The sequence below is a fragment of the Arachis ipaensis genome, chromosome B02, assembly GCF_000816755.2.
Source record: "Arachis ipaensis cultivar K30076 chromosome B02, Araip1.1, whole genome shotgun sequence".
NCBI lineage: Eukaryota > Viridiplantae > Streptophyta > Magnoliopsida > Fabales > Fabaceae > Arachis > Arachis ipaensis.
Genome location: NC_029786.2, coordinates 87,419,229 through 87,437,091, shown reverse-complemented (window position 1 = coordinate 87,437,091; position 17,863 = coordinate 87,419,229). Strand labels below are relative to the sequence as shown.

The window sequence follows — 17,863 nt, the reverse complement described above, 5'->3', positions numbered from 1 at the left end:
TATTACTAAGTATCAATATTTTATATTTTATGTAGGTTATTCCAAAGGCTAAAAAATTTAGAAAAGAAGGAATTCATCCAGATTTTGAGGCAACAATGGATAGGATGTTTTAAAGAACAGCTGCAACAGGAGAAGATGCTTGGATTCTATCTTCCGGAATAGTTCCTTCTTCAATTGAGAAAGATACACAATCTGAAGATAGTGAGGATTCTAATATAGAGCTTGAGTCTAGTGTTATAAACATTAAAAGAAAAAGGGAAAATTTCACTAATGCTAATACTAACAAGAAAGTAAAAAAAGTTGGAGGTGCTCAGAAATTGTCACACCAAATTAATAGACTTTGTGAGGCTGTGTACGTAGGAGCTCTAATAAGAATGATACTTTGGGACCTAGTATAACTCAAGCAATAGAAGAACTGGATGCTATACCGGATATAGATCCACTTGGACAAATTTATATGTTTGCAACTCGACTCTTCTTGGATAAAGATAAAAGAGAGTTTTTCGTTGCCTTAAAGCATAAAGAAGTCAAACTTGCGTGGTTAATGAATGAAAAGAATAACCAAGAGGAGAAGGAGAACAATTTGTTTAAAAAGCTTTTCTAAGATTTTTTTACATTCATTTTATAGACAATGAGTTGTGTTTGCTGTTTACATTCATTTGTTTGGATCTTTTTTATTTTATTTGATCTTTTTTTATTGCAAATAAAAATTACAATACTTTTATTTCTTGATATATTATTCTACTTTTTTTCAATCCTTGTGTTCTTTCTTTTAATATAATTATTATACAGTGCATTGAAATATGGAAATTGATTATGATGAAGAGGAAGAGGAAGAATTTGATTGAGTTTTAACTTTCACAGCATGTTTGGTCTTACAATATTATGATAAGTATATCTATAAAAGACCATGCATGACTTCTACACAAACAAGAAACAAATGGCTTAAAGAGATATTAGAAGGGAATAATAGTCGTTGTTGCAGCATGTTTAGGATGGAAAAAGATGTTTTCAAAAGACTATGCTATGATTTGAAAACAAACTATGGTTTATGTGCCTCAAGGAGAATAAGTGCCGCAGAAATGCTAGCAATGTTCCTATATGTACTAGGAGGTGGAAACTCAAATAAGTCAACTAAGGAGCGGTTTCAACATTCTGGTGAAACAATAAGTCAAAAATTTGAAGAAGTGCTACAAGCTATGTACAAAATGGCCATAGACATCATACAACCAAAGGATCGTGATTTTAAAGAAGTGCCTACAAATTAAGGAATGATGATAGATATTGGCCTCACTTTAAGGTAATTTATATATTATTTATTTTGAAAAATATTATAAATAATTACAAAAAAATTATTATCTTTCATTGGATGTGTTGGTTTTGTTTTATAGTATTTGCAAAATTGATGCTCTAATCATGTAATCATAGGATGCAATTGGTGTTATAGATGGAACTCATGTGCCAGTGATTGTGTCTACTGAAGACCAAATTCGATTTATTGGTAGAAAGGGAATTCCAACCCAAAATGTTATGGCTAAATGTAATTTTGATATGGAATTCACTTTTGCTTTGGTCGGTTGGGAAGGGACAGCTTATGACAGAAGAGTATTTTTATATGCAATTGGTACATCTGAGTTGAACTTTCAAAAACCTCCACCAGGTAATATTTGATTATTTTTAAGATTAAATTATATACTACATATATAGATTTAATTTCTTATCATGTTTTCTTTCATTTAATAATACACAGGTAAATACTATTTAGTAGATGCAGGCTATCCAGAAAAGATAGGTTATTTAGGACCATACAAAGGAGCAACATATCATTTGCCAGAATTTCGTCGTGTTAATGGACCTTCTAGATACTACGAAATATATAACTATGCTCATTCTTCACTTAGAAGCGTGATAGAACGTACATTTGGAGTTTGGAAAAAGAGATGGAAAATTTTACGAGATATGCCTAATTTTAGCTATAAAAAATAAATTCAAATTGTTATTGCAACAATGGCGCTGCATAACTACATTAGACGTTATTCTACAAGTGATCGTAAGTTTAAAAATTATGGCCAGATGGACATTGAGCTTGAACAAGAAGAAGGATATGGCGATGAAGGTGAAGCTGAAAATGGAGTTGAAAAAGTTGGAGATGAATTTCTTAGAACTATGGGGATGGTTCGAAATAATATAGCATCAAGTTTGATTGGTGAAAAAAATTAGGTTATAGTGATTTAGGTAATTTAGTATTTTTAATAAATGATGTTTAGGATAAAATAAATTTTTATGATACTTATATAAAATTTTAAAGTTAAAAAGTAAAAGAATTGATCGTAATAACTTTTGGCAATCCTAATCGATTAAAAGTTTATCTTTGATCCGTTATATCCCTCGAGCTTTGTAAAATCGTGTTTCATAGAGAATCAATCGATTGAATTTCAGGTTTTCCATAACTCAATCGATTGATTGGACTTCAGGTTATCACAAAACAATCGATTGAAAGTTGCAAGGTAGTTTTGCAAAAATCAATCGATTGGTCATATAACCCAATCGATTGAACGATGACTAGAATGTGGGTTTTTTATAATTCAATCGATTGTTTATATTACCCAATCGATTGAAGGCTTCAAAGCAACTTGAGGTCTCACAATTCAATCGATTGGTTGTATTACCCAATCAATTGAAGTTTGTACGTGACTAATGGTATATTCCAATTCAATCTATTGGTGTGAGACTTCAATCGATTGGGATGTGATGTAAATAAGTTTTTTCTGCATTTAATCGATTGGTAATGTCTGGTAACCATGCGTATTCAGACTCTCTCCCTATTTTAAAACATAACAACACCATTTTTGCACCTCTCTTCTCTCTTTAAATCTAGAAAGCTTCTCTTTTCTTCTTCTCTAATCTCACCAATATCCACTCCAAACTACATACATATTATTAATCCTCATTCAAATCCTTACAAAACCCACCGAACCAATATCCCCAAAATGGCCAGAACTAAGAATGCTAAAAGAGCTAGGATTGAGGGTGAAAGTTCTGCATCCGCCAGACTAGTTGCTTCATCCCATTACATGGCAAGGTGGCTTCCGTCTCTGAGGGCATTGAACAACTATGTGGAGAAGTTCGAGTCAAGGGCAATTGTTCCTCCCAGGTACATAATAGCCAAGTTCATTCATGATAGACATTATAATTTGGTTTGGAATGCTTTGCAAACACAACACTTGACTGATTTTATACAAACTAAGGATGATTATTATTCGCACTTGGTTAGGGCTGTTTATAGTACTTTAAATTATGTTGTTCCTGAAACTGATGAAGAGGGTGAGGAAGTAATGCCACTGATTGAGTTTGATTTAGGGTCACGACATTATAGAGTTACTTTGGAACAATTAGCTGAATAATGGAATTTAGTTTATCATGGGGCAAAATCTATTGGAGGTATTGCAGCAGATGAGGAATGGGGTGAATATAATAGATTGGTTGGTTTGCAGAGTCTACAGTATGAGAATCCACATATGGATGCTAGAGGTAATATAAGTTGCAGTGGTTCGGGTAATGAGTAGCGTATATTGATGTATTTATTTTCATACATGTTGATTCCAAGAAAACATAATCATGGAATCTTGTTTAACAAGATATTCTAGTGCTTTGTGTAAGAACCTGCGTTTTCACGTAAAACTGTTTTAATAAAATAATTTTAGTGCCCGGAGTAGATTAAAAAATTTAGAAGTTTTAATTTGAAAATATAAATGTGAAATTTGATTTCAGTGAATTTTTCTGAGTTGGAAAATGTACCTTTTCGAAAAGATTTTTGTAAAAATGCGTACTAGCGCTTAAGCTTGCAGTACCGGCTCTAGTCTGTCCAGTACCGCGTATTTTGGAAAATAATATTTTGAAAATTGATTTAATATTTTGAAAGGAGAAAAATAATTTACAATCGAAAACCGGACACTAATCTTAAAGGTTTTGGCCTAAAGTGGGCCAAATAGACCAAAAATACTTAGCAGGTTGGACCGGGCACAAGTGGGCCCAAGTCCAACATATATAACTCTCATTAAATGAGGTTTTCAGCTCATTCCACCCTCATTTGAAGGAGGGGGCGCTGCTGAGTTGAGAGGAGGGGGAGAAGAAAGAGTACTATTCACCTCCACCTTCTGGGAGTCATAACTTTTGATCCGGAGTTTCGATTGACGAGCCGTTTGCGGCCACGCGAAGCTCTCGACGAGCTCTTCCTTTTTACCTAAAGATGGTAAGAACTCGAAATCTACTCCCCAGTTTCCAGACCTAAGTTTTGCGCATTTTTGGATTTAGTTTTTTAGTAGATTTTGTGGTTTTGCTTATTTAGGTGATCTCTAGTAGCGGATAATTATTGGATTTTACCCTTAATCTCGTTGGGTAAGGTAAGGTTTCACTAAACCCTTGTGTTTAGTTATTTTGTGTATCTTAGGTTTTGATTTTGGTGATATATGTGTTGTTAGTTTGAGCTTTGGTGTTTGTTGGAGTTGGTTGAGGCTTTGGATCGAGCTTGGTGACTTTGTTTTGATATTTGGAATGTTTTGGGAATCGGCTAAGGCATGGTTTTGGTTTCCTCTATGTAATATGTAATGTTTATGGATACTTAGGCTAGTAGCCCATAGAATAGGATTGAATTGGATATGTGGTTGTTTGTGGTATATGTGTGATGATGGTGATTGTTGAGGATTATTGGTGCTAATGATGTATTATGATGTTGGTTAATGTTAGTTATTGTTTGGTGATAAATTGTTTGAATTGATGAGGATTTGTAGTGGTTGGTTGATGATACTTGATGAATTGATTTTGTAAATGTTGTCAAATAATGATGTTGAGGTATGATGTATATTGAATTTGAATGAATGTATATTGTTGATTATTGGTATAAAGCATGAATGAGGTTGTTGATGAAGATTGATAGTGAAAGAATGATGATTCGTGAAGGTATTGGTGGAGGATTGATTATAGTATTTTATATTTGATGTTTGGATTGATAAGTGTTGAAGGGGTTGGTAATTTGAGATATTAAATGTTGGATGTGGTATAGTTGAATAATGATGGAAATGGTGAGAAGTCACATTGATGTTAATAAGGTTAATGAAAGTTTGGAAAATGTGAATTTGGTTGGATTTGGAATTGTTGAATGGTTTAGAAGGTTGTGTGACTGAGAAAATGGTTGAAGTAGTGTTTGGTATGAATTTTGGGCTGTTTTGGTATCGTTGATATGTGGTTGAATTGGTTTTGGATTGAGATTTGGTTAAAATTTTTGTTTTTGAGATTTTGGGTAAAAATAGATTTTTGGTGAATTTTGATGGATCATAACGTGAGTCTCAAAACTTGAAATTGCATGAAACTTGTTTTAAATTAAAGATGGCTTTGAGAATTTTAAATTGATATAAAGTTTGTAAGAAATGGATTTTTGGAGAGGAAGTTATGATCATTCAAAGTTTGGTATTATTTGGCTTATTTTTTTGGGCATTGAATCATGGAAAGGATCTTAAGAAGCTTTAGTTGGTATTTCTTTGAAAAGTTAGCAAACGGAGGATTAGATTTCTAGTGTATTGAGGATGAGTTTGGTTGAGAGAGAAGGAAGAGAAGTGAACTGGGTGATGGCCGACAATGAATTGAAAAATTGTTGCACTAATGAATTCGGAATGAATGGAAATGATTAATTGATGATGGTTGTGATGAGTTGAGGACTCAAGATGGGATGAGAATCTTGATGAATGTTGAGTGTGTCAGACACTATATCCTTAGAATGTTGAGAATTGATGATTGAAAGTGATTTGAGATGAGAATGGTGATGACTGGTGATGATTTGAGGTGGATGGATTTGTTGGATGTGGAAAGTGTGCCAAGCACTATATCCTTGGAATGATAGTGTGCCAGGCACTATATCCTTGGAATAATTTATGATGAGATAGATGTTATTGTTTTCCTTCTCTGCCGCAAGTGTGTGCCAGGCCCTATATCCTCGGAATGAGCATGCAAGTGTGTTAGGCACTGTACTATATCCCCGAAACGATAGTGTGCCAGGCACTATATCCTCGGAACAAAAGTGTGCCAGGCGCTATATCCTCGGACGTGGCAGAAAGGTGACATCCGAAAGGATGTGTTGGGTTGGCATTCGTAGACCGACAAGTGATATCACGAGCCAATAGGATAGACATTCATCATGTGCATCTTCTATATGCTTGCTTACTTTGTTTACTTGAGTTTGCCTAATTATATAACATGCCTACCTACTTCTTGAACTACTTGTTGTATATGAATATTATTTGTGTTTTACTTGGTTGCATTAATTGTGATTGTCTGGTGCTGAGGAGGTTAGGTAGGCGGTGGCGATGGGATCGCACGGAGATTATGGTGGCGAAGACTGTGGGATACAGTTGTGTGATCAGTATTAGTTAGAATTCTCTTAGGTTTAGAAAACTCTGTTTATTGTTTAAGGTTTACGTTAATTATATTTTATTCTAAGCTTGAATATTAGTATATGATGTGAAGTTCTAGGATTGCCTTCGGCGTCCCGGAGCCTTACATCTTACATCATTGGGCACTGTTACCATACTGAGAACCTCCGGTTCTCATTCCATACTTTGTTGTTGTTTTCAGATGCAGGTCGTAATCTACTTCGGTGAGATTGCGGATATGGTGACAGAGCGGGGTATGGTTCTTTCCTTGTATGTTTCTGTTTTACTTTTGTCATAGCATTCTCTCACCTTTTTGTATGTTTAACTTTATGGCCTTAGAGGCTTATTTGAGAGATAAGTTGTATAAGCTGTTTTAATTCCAAAATTCTGTATTTCTCTACTTGTAACTTGTCGGCTTAAACTCCGCAAGTTGTGGCTAGTTCTCTATGATTATTATAATATTGTATCTATACATACGTTTCATTCTTTTACATCTAAACCTTGTGTCTCATGCGTTAGCTTCGTGTGAATCTTTCGCACTTTTGTAATTCTGTCTCTGAGCTTAATCCTTCATCAGGCTTCTAGATTATATTATTTTCTTCTCTCTATATATATATAAGCCTTAGGATTGTCGTAACCTCTGATTAACCTTTGCTTTACGGCTAGAGGTAAGGCTTAGGGTAATTGGGGTGTTACACTTTGGGCTATGGTGACTGGAAAAGAGATAAACTGGCCTTATTTTATGGTTCATCATATGCTTGAAATGAAGAAAGAAAAATCAAGTGTTGGTTTAGGATATGCTTGCCAATGGACCAATATTTTCACCTGGCTTGGAATTGACTTGAGTGAAGAGAAAAGTATCGTCTTGAGTAATGTAGCCAAGATTGATGATAGCACTCTAAGACAGATGGGAAGAGATCCGGATGCCAAGAACCTCAGATCCAAGGACAACCACAAGACCCTGAGGTGCAAGCACAATCCCAAGAACCTCCACCACCACCGCCTCCTTCGCCAATAATGCGAGATTTGATGGATGAATTGCGAAGCATAAGAGTATATATGGAGGGACAATTTGCTGATATGAGGCAGCATCAAGATAGGCAAAATGAAGTTATCAATCGTCAAGGAGAAGCAATTGATCTTCTATACACTAATCTAGGCATCACAAATCCAAGGGGCATCATCCCAAGGCCTGGACCATGAAGAAAATGTGTCAAAGAATGAAGAAAATCTGTTTCAGGGTCTTGAAATTGTTTCAGTTGTTCAATTGATATGCATTCAATCGATTGAATTAGGAAACCAATCGATTGAACAATGCTTGCAATCAAGAGTTTTTATGCATTCAATCGATTGTTTTGTTAGTGCAATCGATTGAATTATCCTCAATAACTAATTTAATCGATTATTTTGTTAGTGTAATCAATTGAAGTATCCTTAATTATGGATTCAATCGATTGTTTTGTTAGTGCAATTGATTGAAGTATCCACAATTACTGATTCAATCGATTATTTTATTAATGAAATCGATTGAAGTATCCTCAATTTTTTCAATCGATTGGTAAGTGCTTGAACACGTATAGTGCTATTCAACTAGTTTGTTCTTGTTTTTATTTAATTATTAGTGATCCGTCTAATCTTATTATTATTATTATTATTTGAGTATTCATCTACTTAAAAATAATTATAGATAAGATATAATCATATGAATTAATAAAATTTACTTTGTTAAATTGTAAAATAAAAATCAAGATAAAATTCAATTTGTATTACAATATTCTTCAGTTGATCATAATAATGGATATTCCTCCTAATGAAAATTTAGTCCCCAATGATGCATGTAATACACAAAATATGTCACTGATTACAGACTGTGATCTTATCACACTTGATTTTGGTGATCAAATTGGAATTACAATTCCTAGTGCTAAGGTAAGACGTAATGGGTTTTTAATTTTTAGTAGAATATATTATGAGTAATTTAATCTTTTATGTTTTCTTTCTATAGGATGACCTAGTTATCAATGACGATGTTATTCAAAATAAGGATCTAAATAAAAGTGAAGAATTGTCTAGTAAAGTGGAGGAGGTCCTCCTTACCATGCAGGTAATTTAATTTGGTAAATAGTAATACAATTTATATTATATAATACATTTTATAAATTATAAACAGTTTTTCGCTATTATTTGTGATTAGAGAAATCTTTGTCTTATTCCATTGATAATCTCATTAGAACAACCATCACTCTTTTTGTATTTTTACATTTATATGAAATTATTTTACCTAAAATGTTTGCAGTCAACGAGAGTTATAAATATGGCTCGGGATAAAAAAAATTGATAAAATCCTTGAATCTGTAAGCCACATTGAGACAATGATATCACAACTGAGTCTGAACAATGATTTCGAGACTCCGACCAAACTTTCTTCATAAAAGACACGTCCATTCTCAAATAGATTGAAGGCTAAGAGTTCGGATATTGATATTTATACTGCTATATCAGACGATGAGGATGATCTTATTGAACTGGACAAGCGGTCTTTCACTCACGATGATGCGTTCAACATCAAAATCAATATATATGGACAAACAGTATCCCCAACTATAAAAGCCGCAACGAAAAAGAAAAATATATCAAAGGTATATGCATCTGTAGTAAAATTCATGCATCATATTTTTTACTAGTATATTCCTAACATGATAATAAGTGTTTACTAACCTATTTTTTTTCTTAGGATAAGACTATTATGTGGACACAGAAAAAATTACCGTTCACTCCCCCAGGCGGAGTTAGAAAACCAAAGATTGAGCGCAAATCATTCAATAAATCTAAGGCGTCTTATGCACTGAGCCAACCCACAAAAGACTATAGAAGACCTGTTTATTTCTTTTCCATTACCAACGTAATTACCTCTTAGGCACCAATCTTTAATTATCTAGTTTGTTTTGAGTAGTGATAATTAACCATCTAGTCTACAATGTGTATTGCTAATACTTTTGTGTTAAACTTTGTAGTCAATGAAGTGTAAATTTATGCCAACTCCAACCATGCGCCTTTTGGAAGATCAGATAAAGGCATGTGCATATGCATTTTCAGCCTCGCTAGATCCATCGTAAGTTAATTTGATATTATGTGTGTTGTCGATCAATGAGGACCCATCTAATGTGTTTTGGTTTTTAATTGATACAATGAAGAACTTGCGATAACAGATACAATCAGAGTAACTAGATCAGACTTTGATCATTTCATACCTGACAGACCCATTACTGATAAGGTACACAAATAATCTATTAATTAATTTACATTTTATTTTCCGCACAATCTAGTAATATATTTGGATTATGGTTCAGATTCTTGAATTAGTGGCATTGAGATGCACTGATGAACAATCTGATGTAAGTTTCAAGATAACATGGCAACTTCCACCGAGATATGTGATATGTTTTATAACCCCTAACAAGATAATTTTACTTATTATAAGTTATAAATATAATGCTGATATTGAACCATGCTTTATCATGTACTAACAGTTATATGAATGCATTAATGAATTAGATGGATGTCTTTAGCAAGATAAATTTAAAGCAGAAGATGGAACACTATATTTATAAATTTGTGCAACCTACTGCTGATTTAAAATTTGTAAGATTTTTCTTGGATATTCTTTGTTGAATATAGTTTTTCCTCATCAACATACATAACTCACGGACAAATTTTATGGTCTAGATATATGTTCCTATTCAAGAGGGTGACCACTGATATCTAATGGTAATCTTGATTGACGATCGCACAATCTATCACTTGGACACCCATTTTAATGATGACAGAATTCACTATCGTGAACGTGTTATCAAGACACTAGTAAGGCCAAGAAAAAATTTTTATAAGCTTATTTGCTGATATTTTGTTTTTATTATTTAACTAGTTAATTGAAATCAGGCAAACGTACTGGAGCAAGTCATCATGTCGAACTTTTACAAGGATGATGGTATTCAAGAGTATAATAAACAATTTCATGACTACAAAATTAAAAGGTCAGAAGATATACCTCAATGTAGTTCAAGCTGGAACTCTGCAACTTGGGTAATGAAGTGGATGGATATGACTTTTGAGTTTAAACCAAATGGTAACAATAAGGTGAGCATTTATAAAACAACTCTCTAATATTTAATCCCTATTTTTTGTACTAATTTATAATAAATAAATTGCAGCTTGAGGATCACGATATTCGCATGATAACTGCTGTGCATTTACTCAAGAGTCGGATCAACCAGAAGAAATCACAAATTATAGCGTCGGCCAATGAGTTTTGGAATATGCACACAAACCATGAGATGTAAAGATAATAGTAGTAATCTAGATAAATTATAATACTTTGGTTATTGAGTATTTATTTGTTATGTTTGGTGGATGTACTTCTTTAGTTATTTTTCAATGACTTCTTAAATAGATATTTATTGCTTTGTGGCTTTTACAATTTTTATCTATTTCTATGCACTATATAGATATTTTAGTTTAAAAAACTCATATTTTTATGATGAAGTAATGTCATTTTCATTTATTATTTCAGCAACAACGCCATACATATATTATGTCTTGTGAATTATATTTTATTTTATATAATTAATTTATTTAAAAAATTCCCATTTTTTTATTTTTTTGCATTCTATTTTGTTATTTTCATATGTTCAAGATTTGACCTCTATTGAATCTTGACTAGGAAAAAAAAAGACTTTGCAATATATACCAAAGAAAATTAATAATCTGTTCATATATTGCTAAGACATATGCAGTATATATGTTACAAAATTTTAAGCAATTCTTCCTAGATTAACGTGGTTCTAAAATGGACATACTTAATTCATTAGTAGCAAGTAAATTACTCTAATTTGGTGAAGTATAATAAATGATCTTTCAAGCCACAAAGGATTTTTTTTTTCTTAAACCCTCTTGTTCATATTTTGTAAGGCGTATTTTAGACTTGTTTACATTTGTGGAGCTTCCTTTTGCACTTGCGTGGTAACTTCCAAGGTCCAATGTCACAACGTCATTGAGTACCAAAAAACAATAAAATTATATAACAAGCTGCTATGTTTACAATACAAGTTCTTTGGCAATGTGGCTGAGGCTTGTGCTAATGACAAGTACAAGTTCTTTAGAATTAATATAGGTGCTAGAGACAACAATAGCATCATTCTTGGATAGTATTATTAACCTAAGATATGATAATTCTTCATTATGTATTAAACTCTATTCCATTAGTACACAAACATGTTCTTACTTGTAAGAGTAACTAGAGAATCTGTAAGATAGCTAGGCTTGGCTTTACTTAGTTCTGGTGCATCAGCAGCATAATAGGAGGAGGTGTAGTAGTTTAATCCAATAAAATCAAAGGACCCTCTTAAAATCCCTGATTGATATGAAGAGAACTTTGGCAACCTATTTCCCACCAGAAGCTGCATGGAACTTGGGTAGTCTCCTTTTGTTATTGGCTCCATAAACCTGAAATTTCATTATTTGAATCAACTCTCATGTGACAGTGAATTCATATGACAAATAAGCTACAGCAGCATATAATTTATAGTGAATTCAAATGCCAAAATTTCTTGTGTTCTTGCTTTTATTCTAATTCACTAACTATATGTCATGTTAGTCTTCATTTTCTTCATCACCTAATTTTATATTACATCTTTATTTTTTTAACCATGAAGTTCATCGGATGTTTAACCAACAGATTAGAGCAAGAAGCATATAAGAATTTCTCAATGGCAAGATCATGTAGTAAAATCCACTAATGAGTCTTTTTTTTTTCCTCATTAAGAATTTACACCATCCAACAATGAAATCAAGGGCTTTCTGTGCAGCATGATGATCCAGTTCTGTATCATGTGATGGCACCATCAAGAAACAAGCCTCAGCAACATTGCCAAAGAACTTGTACATCAAGATCAGACATCATGTCCTCACCCTTAATCATATCTATCTTAACTCTATTCAAAATCATCTTTATGTCCCTACTTCCATCACATTCAAGCAAACCAGTAACCCTATCAGCATCTCTAAGGGAAGTTATATCTAGTGTGGTTATCAAAATTTGCATCCCGATTCAAATGATATCCACCCCCAAATGCGATAAATCAAAACAATATTCAATATTCAATATTAGCATCATAAAAATCAATCCTTGATCCAGCCCAACCCAAGAGAGAAATACAGTATACATAACAATAATTCCAAGTAACAACATTTACTTACCAGCAGCAAGAGACAGACAACGGGACAGACAGAGAGAGGGAGAGCTCGAACAAAGCATTCACGCGACGGCGACGGAGCTTTAATGCGACGGCGACAGAGCCTCCACACGTGAACACAAAGAGAGAGCTCTCGAACAGAGGAGACGACGACAGAGCTTCCACACGCGACGGTGCTTCCACACGCACGCCTATACCAAGCAGAGAAATATGGCGATGAAAACGAGCGGGGCTGCGAGGCTGGGGGCTGGGAGCTAGGAGCTAGGGGATAGGGTTCTTCACTTTGTTCTTTCAATTTCCATTTTCAGTTTCAGAGAGGAGAGGGTGGGAATGGGGTTGGGGCTGCGTTAGGCCGTTAGGGTATTAGATCTAGGTTTTTTATTTTTTCCCAGCCCATTAAACCACGTCATTGGTGGGGCAGCTTAAACCGGAAATCCACTAAAAAACCGTCCGGTTCTACCGGTTTACTAGTTAAACACCGGTTTTTTGACCGATTTTTGCTAACCGATATTTATTTGACAATTATTTCATCTAAAAAACATAAGCACGAATATTGGAAGAATATATAAAATTTCATTAATATAGTAAAAAAATATAAATACAAATATGAAAGTGATTCTCTACGCAAAAATATTAAGTTTATGGGGGTTGCTAATTATCACTATCTAAATCAGCCGTCGGTTCGATATACATGTCGCCATCATCCGAACCATTAGCTTCATCTTCTATAACGTTGTTGTCAATGTCCTTTTGCCAAGGACATGTTGCCTTCTTATGTCCTTTCATTTGACAAACACTACAACATTGCCGCTTCTTCTTAGATGGTTGTCCTGAGCCTATATTTATTTGATATACATACGGATTGCTACTTTTAGCTACATCTGACTGAGGTTGATTAGTGCCTTCGTCTGCAGCCTTGTAAGATGAGTACAATCCCATAATTATGTCACGTGTCTCTTCATATCTCTTTGGGACTTTAGTAGCAACAGTAGCCAATTGTTTAGAAAATTCCATCAAGGCACTTTGACGACTAATAACAACAGAATCCCTGGTGAACCCACTTGCATCATTAAGAGCTGATTTTACCTTTTTTGTCCATCTATCCAATACCAATGACCGGGGAATCTCACAAATGTCTCTGTCAACCAGAACTTTCACAATATGTTCGCAAGGAATCCCAAATGACTCCATTCTTAAACAGGTACACATGAAGATCATTTCTTCTTGACAAAATTCAATGGTCCACATAAAATTGGGCCTCCCATGGTTACTGATGCATGAGCATCATGTTGTGTTTTCTATGCTTGTTCATACAATAAATTAATGTTTTGTGCTTAATTATTGAGTGTTTTAGTGCTTAAGTAGTATATTGCTTTGATCTTTTGATTTAAAGAATTTTGTAGGAAATAATAGAAAAAGAAGCAATAAAAGCACTAATAGAAGAAGCACACTCACAAGGTGGCAAAAGAGTTGGAAACAAACTCAAAGAGGAGCAAAGAGGATTTGCAACCCTGACTTCTTCACACTCCAACAAGAATAACTCGAGCTACAAAGCTCCAAATTAGGTGATTCTAGTGGCATTGGAAAGTAGGAATCTAGAGCTTTGCAAGCATATATGGCACTACATGGTGGACACTAAATCTAAGGGAGAAAACTTATCCCAAAAGTGCAAATATGAACATAGTATCAACCTGTAGTAAGGCCAGCTGACCTCTTCACCTTCCAAAGAGGATAACTTGAGCTGTAGAGCTTTGAATGATGCGCTCTTAAATGCATTGGAAAGTAGACATCCAGAGCTTTCCAACGATATATAATAGTATGGGGTGAACACTAAGTTTGGGCTCCAAAAGCTGGCGCTAACTTTGGCCTCCAAACAGCACCAAGAGCGCTACGCTTTGCTAAGAGTGCTACGCTTTTCTCCAAGAGCGCTAGCGATCCTTGACAGCACGACCATACCTTCTTCAAAGGGCCATAACTTGAGCTACAGATATTCAACTGATGTGCTTTCAGTTGCGTTGGAAAGCTGACATTCAGAGATTTCCAACGATATATAATAGTATATATTTGGCATGAAATTGGAGCACAAATGATAGGCATCTTTAAAGCCCAAAAGCACACAACAAAAGAACCCAGCGCCCAAGAGTGCTCCGTTCTCACCAAGAGCGCCTGCAATCAAAGTTGGGATTGGATGGCCGGTGACGCGTACGCGTGGGTGCAAGAGCGCTACGCTCTCCCCAAGAGTGCTACGCTCTCCTGGAAGCCTCATCATTTTAACTCATTTCTCAACCCAAGTCCACTCCAAATTCAAGCAAGCAAGCCCACTCATATCACTCAATCAAGGTCACAAGAATTATCTAGAATAGTTAATTTTCATTTGATTGTAATTTATTTTCAATTTTATTTTCAATTTGTAATTTAGGCTAGCTTATAAATAGGTCTTAGTTTCACAGAATTAGGCAGCGAGGGAGGGAGTCTTCGGACCCTCTCTTCACACTTCTCTTCTCTTCTATTTTTTCTTTCTCACGTTGTAAATATTTTTGTTATGAATTACTAACTCTTCCCATTGGGAAAGAGAGCTCTATTGCGTTTTGATGGGTTGATTTATTTTCATTCTTCTTCTTCTTCAATTCTTTTTTTTATTGTTGCTTTAGAGAGAGTCTTTGTGCTTCATATATCCAATTATTACCGAGAGGGGATTGGATCTACTTGAATTACATGTGAGCCTTGAGAAAAGGATCATGGAATTTAGTTTGAAACTCTTCTCTCATGATTCTCTTGATCAATACATTCTTGGTTGGTATGTGAGATGTAACCACCATGAATTGAGGTCTTGAGGGTTGTGTGGCCTTTGAATCAGAAAATGAACTTCATCTCTTCTCATGATCAATTAGATCAAGAGATTGGCAATTGTTTATGTTAAGAGAAATCAAATCACCAAGAGATTGGGATTTGGTTACTTATGATTTGCCAAGAGATCAATAATTGTATGATTGAAAAGGAGATGAGAATGGTTGATCCTGAGAGTGCAGTATCTCTTAATCCCAATGCCTTTGTTTACTTTCTTGTACTGTTATTCCTTGCAATTTACTTTCCAGCACTTTACTTTCCTGCACTTGACTCTTACGTCATTTACTTTCCTTGCTCTTTATTACTTTATTTTATTTTATAGCCATTTACATTTCCTGTTTGTTTATCACTCCAATATGAACCATCTGACTAGAATAATCAACTAACTATTGATTGCTTAATCCTTTAATCCTTTTTTCCATTGTGTAATATTTCTCCTTCCTGAATCCTTGCCTATGACATACAAACTTTTGTTTGTAAATCTCGCCAATACTATTCTTGAAAGTCTTACTCTTCCTTGCACTAAAGCCCTTCGACTTTGAGTACTTCAGATAAAAATCAAATGCAAGCTGCAAAGTAGAAAAGTGATATTTACCAATTTTCTCCGCACAATTTTCACCGAAATTCAAAGTTGTAATGTCTTGCACGGAGTCAACCGCATAAGCAGCTTCAAGGGTATCTTTTGACTGATCAGATTTAGAAAAATACGCTCCCTCAGTAAATTCATCTCCGAAATCTTGTTCGAATTCATTTTGTTCATCCATCATATCTTGGTCACAAACTAGCTCTTCTTGTTGGGTAATGTCATCGTCCTCCTGGTATTGCTCATCCATCTCAGTATTCGTAAATATATCTGACATCTTAAAAATGTCCAATAAAGAAAACATAACAATATCAATAGTACATTATAAAATTATAAAATACCAATAATTTATAGTGTGTTTAGTTAAAAATTATCACATATCTTATTAATTAAAATTAATTCTTTCAAAAATTTTAAAAAATTTGAAAATAAATTATAAATTATTAATTATTTGAAAGACACGGTACCCTTATAGAATACAAGATATAAGATATCTTTATAAAATTTTTCTTTTAACAACGTAAATTTAAAAGAAAAATTAGTATTTTTTACAAGAAAATAACATCTAAAGTACATAATGTGATTACCAAAATATAACTATGTAAGTTATTATTAATATAATAATCTGAATGTTAAATATATTAATATAAAAAAATAAATTATTTTTTAAAAAATAAATATAGAGATTATTATATAAAAACTAATTTGAAAGGTACAAAGACTTGAGGGTAGGGGTGTAAGTTACCGAACCGGACCGAAAATTATCGCAGAATCGAACCGAATTCTACAACAACCGATTGAAAAACCGAAAAAACTGGTTTTTTTTGTTTTTTTCGAATTAAACCGATCGGTTCGATTCGGTTCGGTTTTCGGTTGCCTTTGCTAAAACCAAACCGAACCGGACTGAACCGAAGAATGAGGGTTCAGTGGAGTGTGATTTTACTAAGTTGCCCTTTAACCTAGGTACAAAAGGGCAACTCAGCCACATAACCTAGCTTTCTTCTTCCCCTTTTACGCCGCGAACCCTATACCCACTACCTAGTACCCAGTCTGCCAGTCACCCACACTTCTCTCCCCCATTCTTCGAAGGTTCCACCTCCGACCTCCATGCTTGAGAGAAGGAGAGGCTGAGGGAGACAGAGAACTCGCCAGTCGTCGCTCGAAGCCTCGAAGTCGTTCATTCATCGCCGTCGAAGGGTCGCCGTCGCAGGGTCGCCGTCGCAGGGTCGCCGCCGCAACAAAGCCAAAGCCGAGCAGCACTCCAACGTCCAACCAGTCCATTGCCGAGCAGCAAACGATTCGCCGAGCAACAGTCCGTCGCCGAGCAGCAATCCAGTCACCGAGCAAGACTCCAGTGGCCGAGCCGCCGAACAACCAGTCCCTCTCCTGCAAAAACCCAAAACGCAACAAAAGGATGTCTTCGTCGGAGGTTAGATTTTGTGCTTGGTTATAATTTTTTTACAGTAATTAAGTAATTAATGTATATATTGTCAACAAAATCCTAGTCTGCAATATTTTCAGTGATATTGGTACTTGATTTAGTGGGATTTTTAGTGATATTTGTACTGTTATGTGAGTTTTTGATTGTATGTTAAGTGAATTGGAAGACTTATTTAAAAATATACAGAGTTAATGAACAGAAAAAATGAAGTTCTGGAGTTGTTAGATATGAGAAAAACTTTGCAACTTTTGTTTTTTAGTTAATGTTGCTGTGTTGTTTTTGTTAACTACTAATGAGTCTCTTTGATTGCTCTTTC

General features: G+C 34.6%; 1 long non-coding RNA gene across 1 annotated transcript in view; it reads left to right on the top strand.

The window, feature by feature from the left end:
• Positions 1-9,845, top strand: part of LOC110268952 — a 22,235-nt gene extending 12,390 nt beyond the window's left edge. The window contains exons 2-3 of the long non-coding RNA XR_002357735.1: positions 8,355-8,361; positions 9,833-9,845. This is a non-coding gene — a long non-coding RNA (uncharacterized LOC110268952). The remainder of the gene's footprint in view (positions 1-8,354; positions 8,362-9,832) is intronic.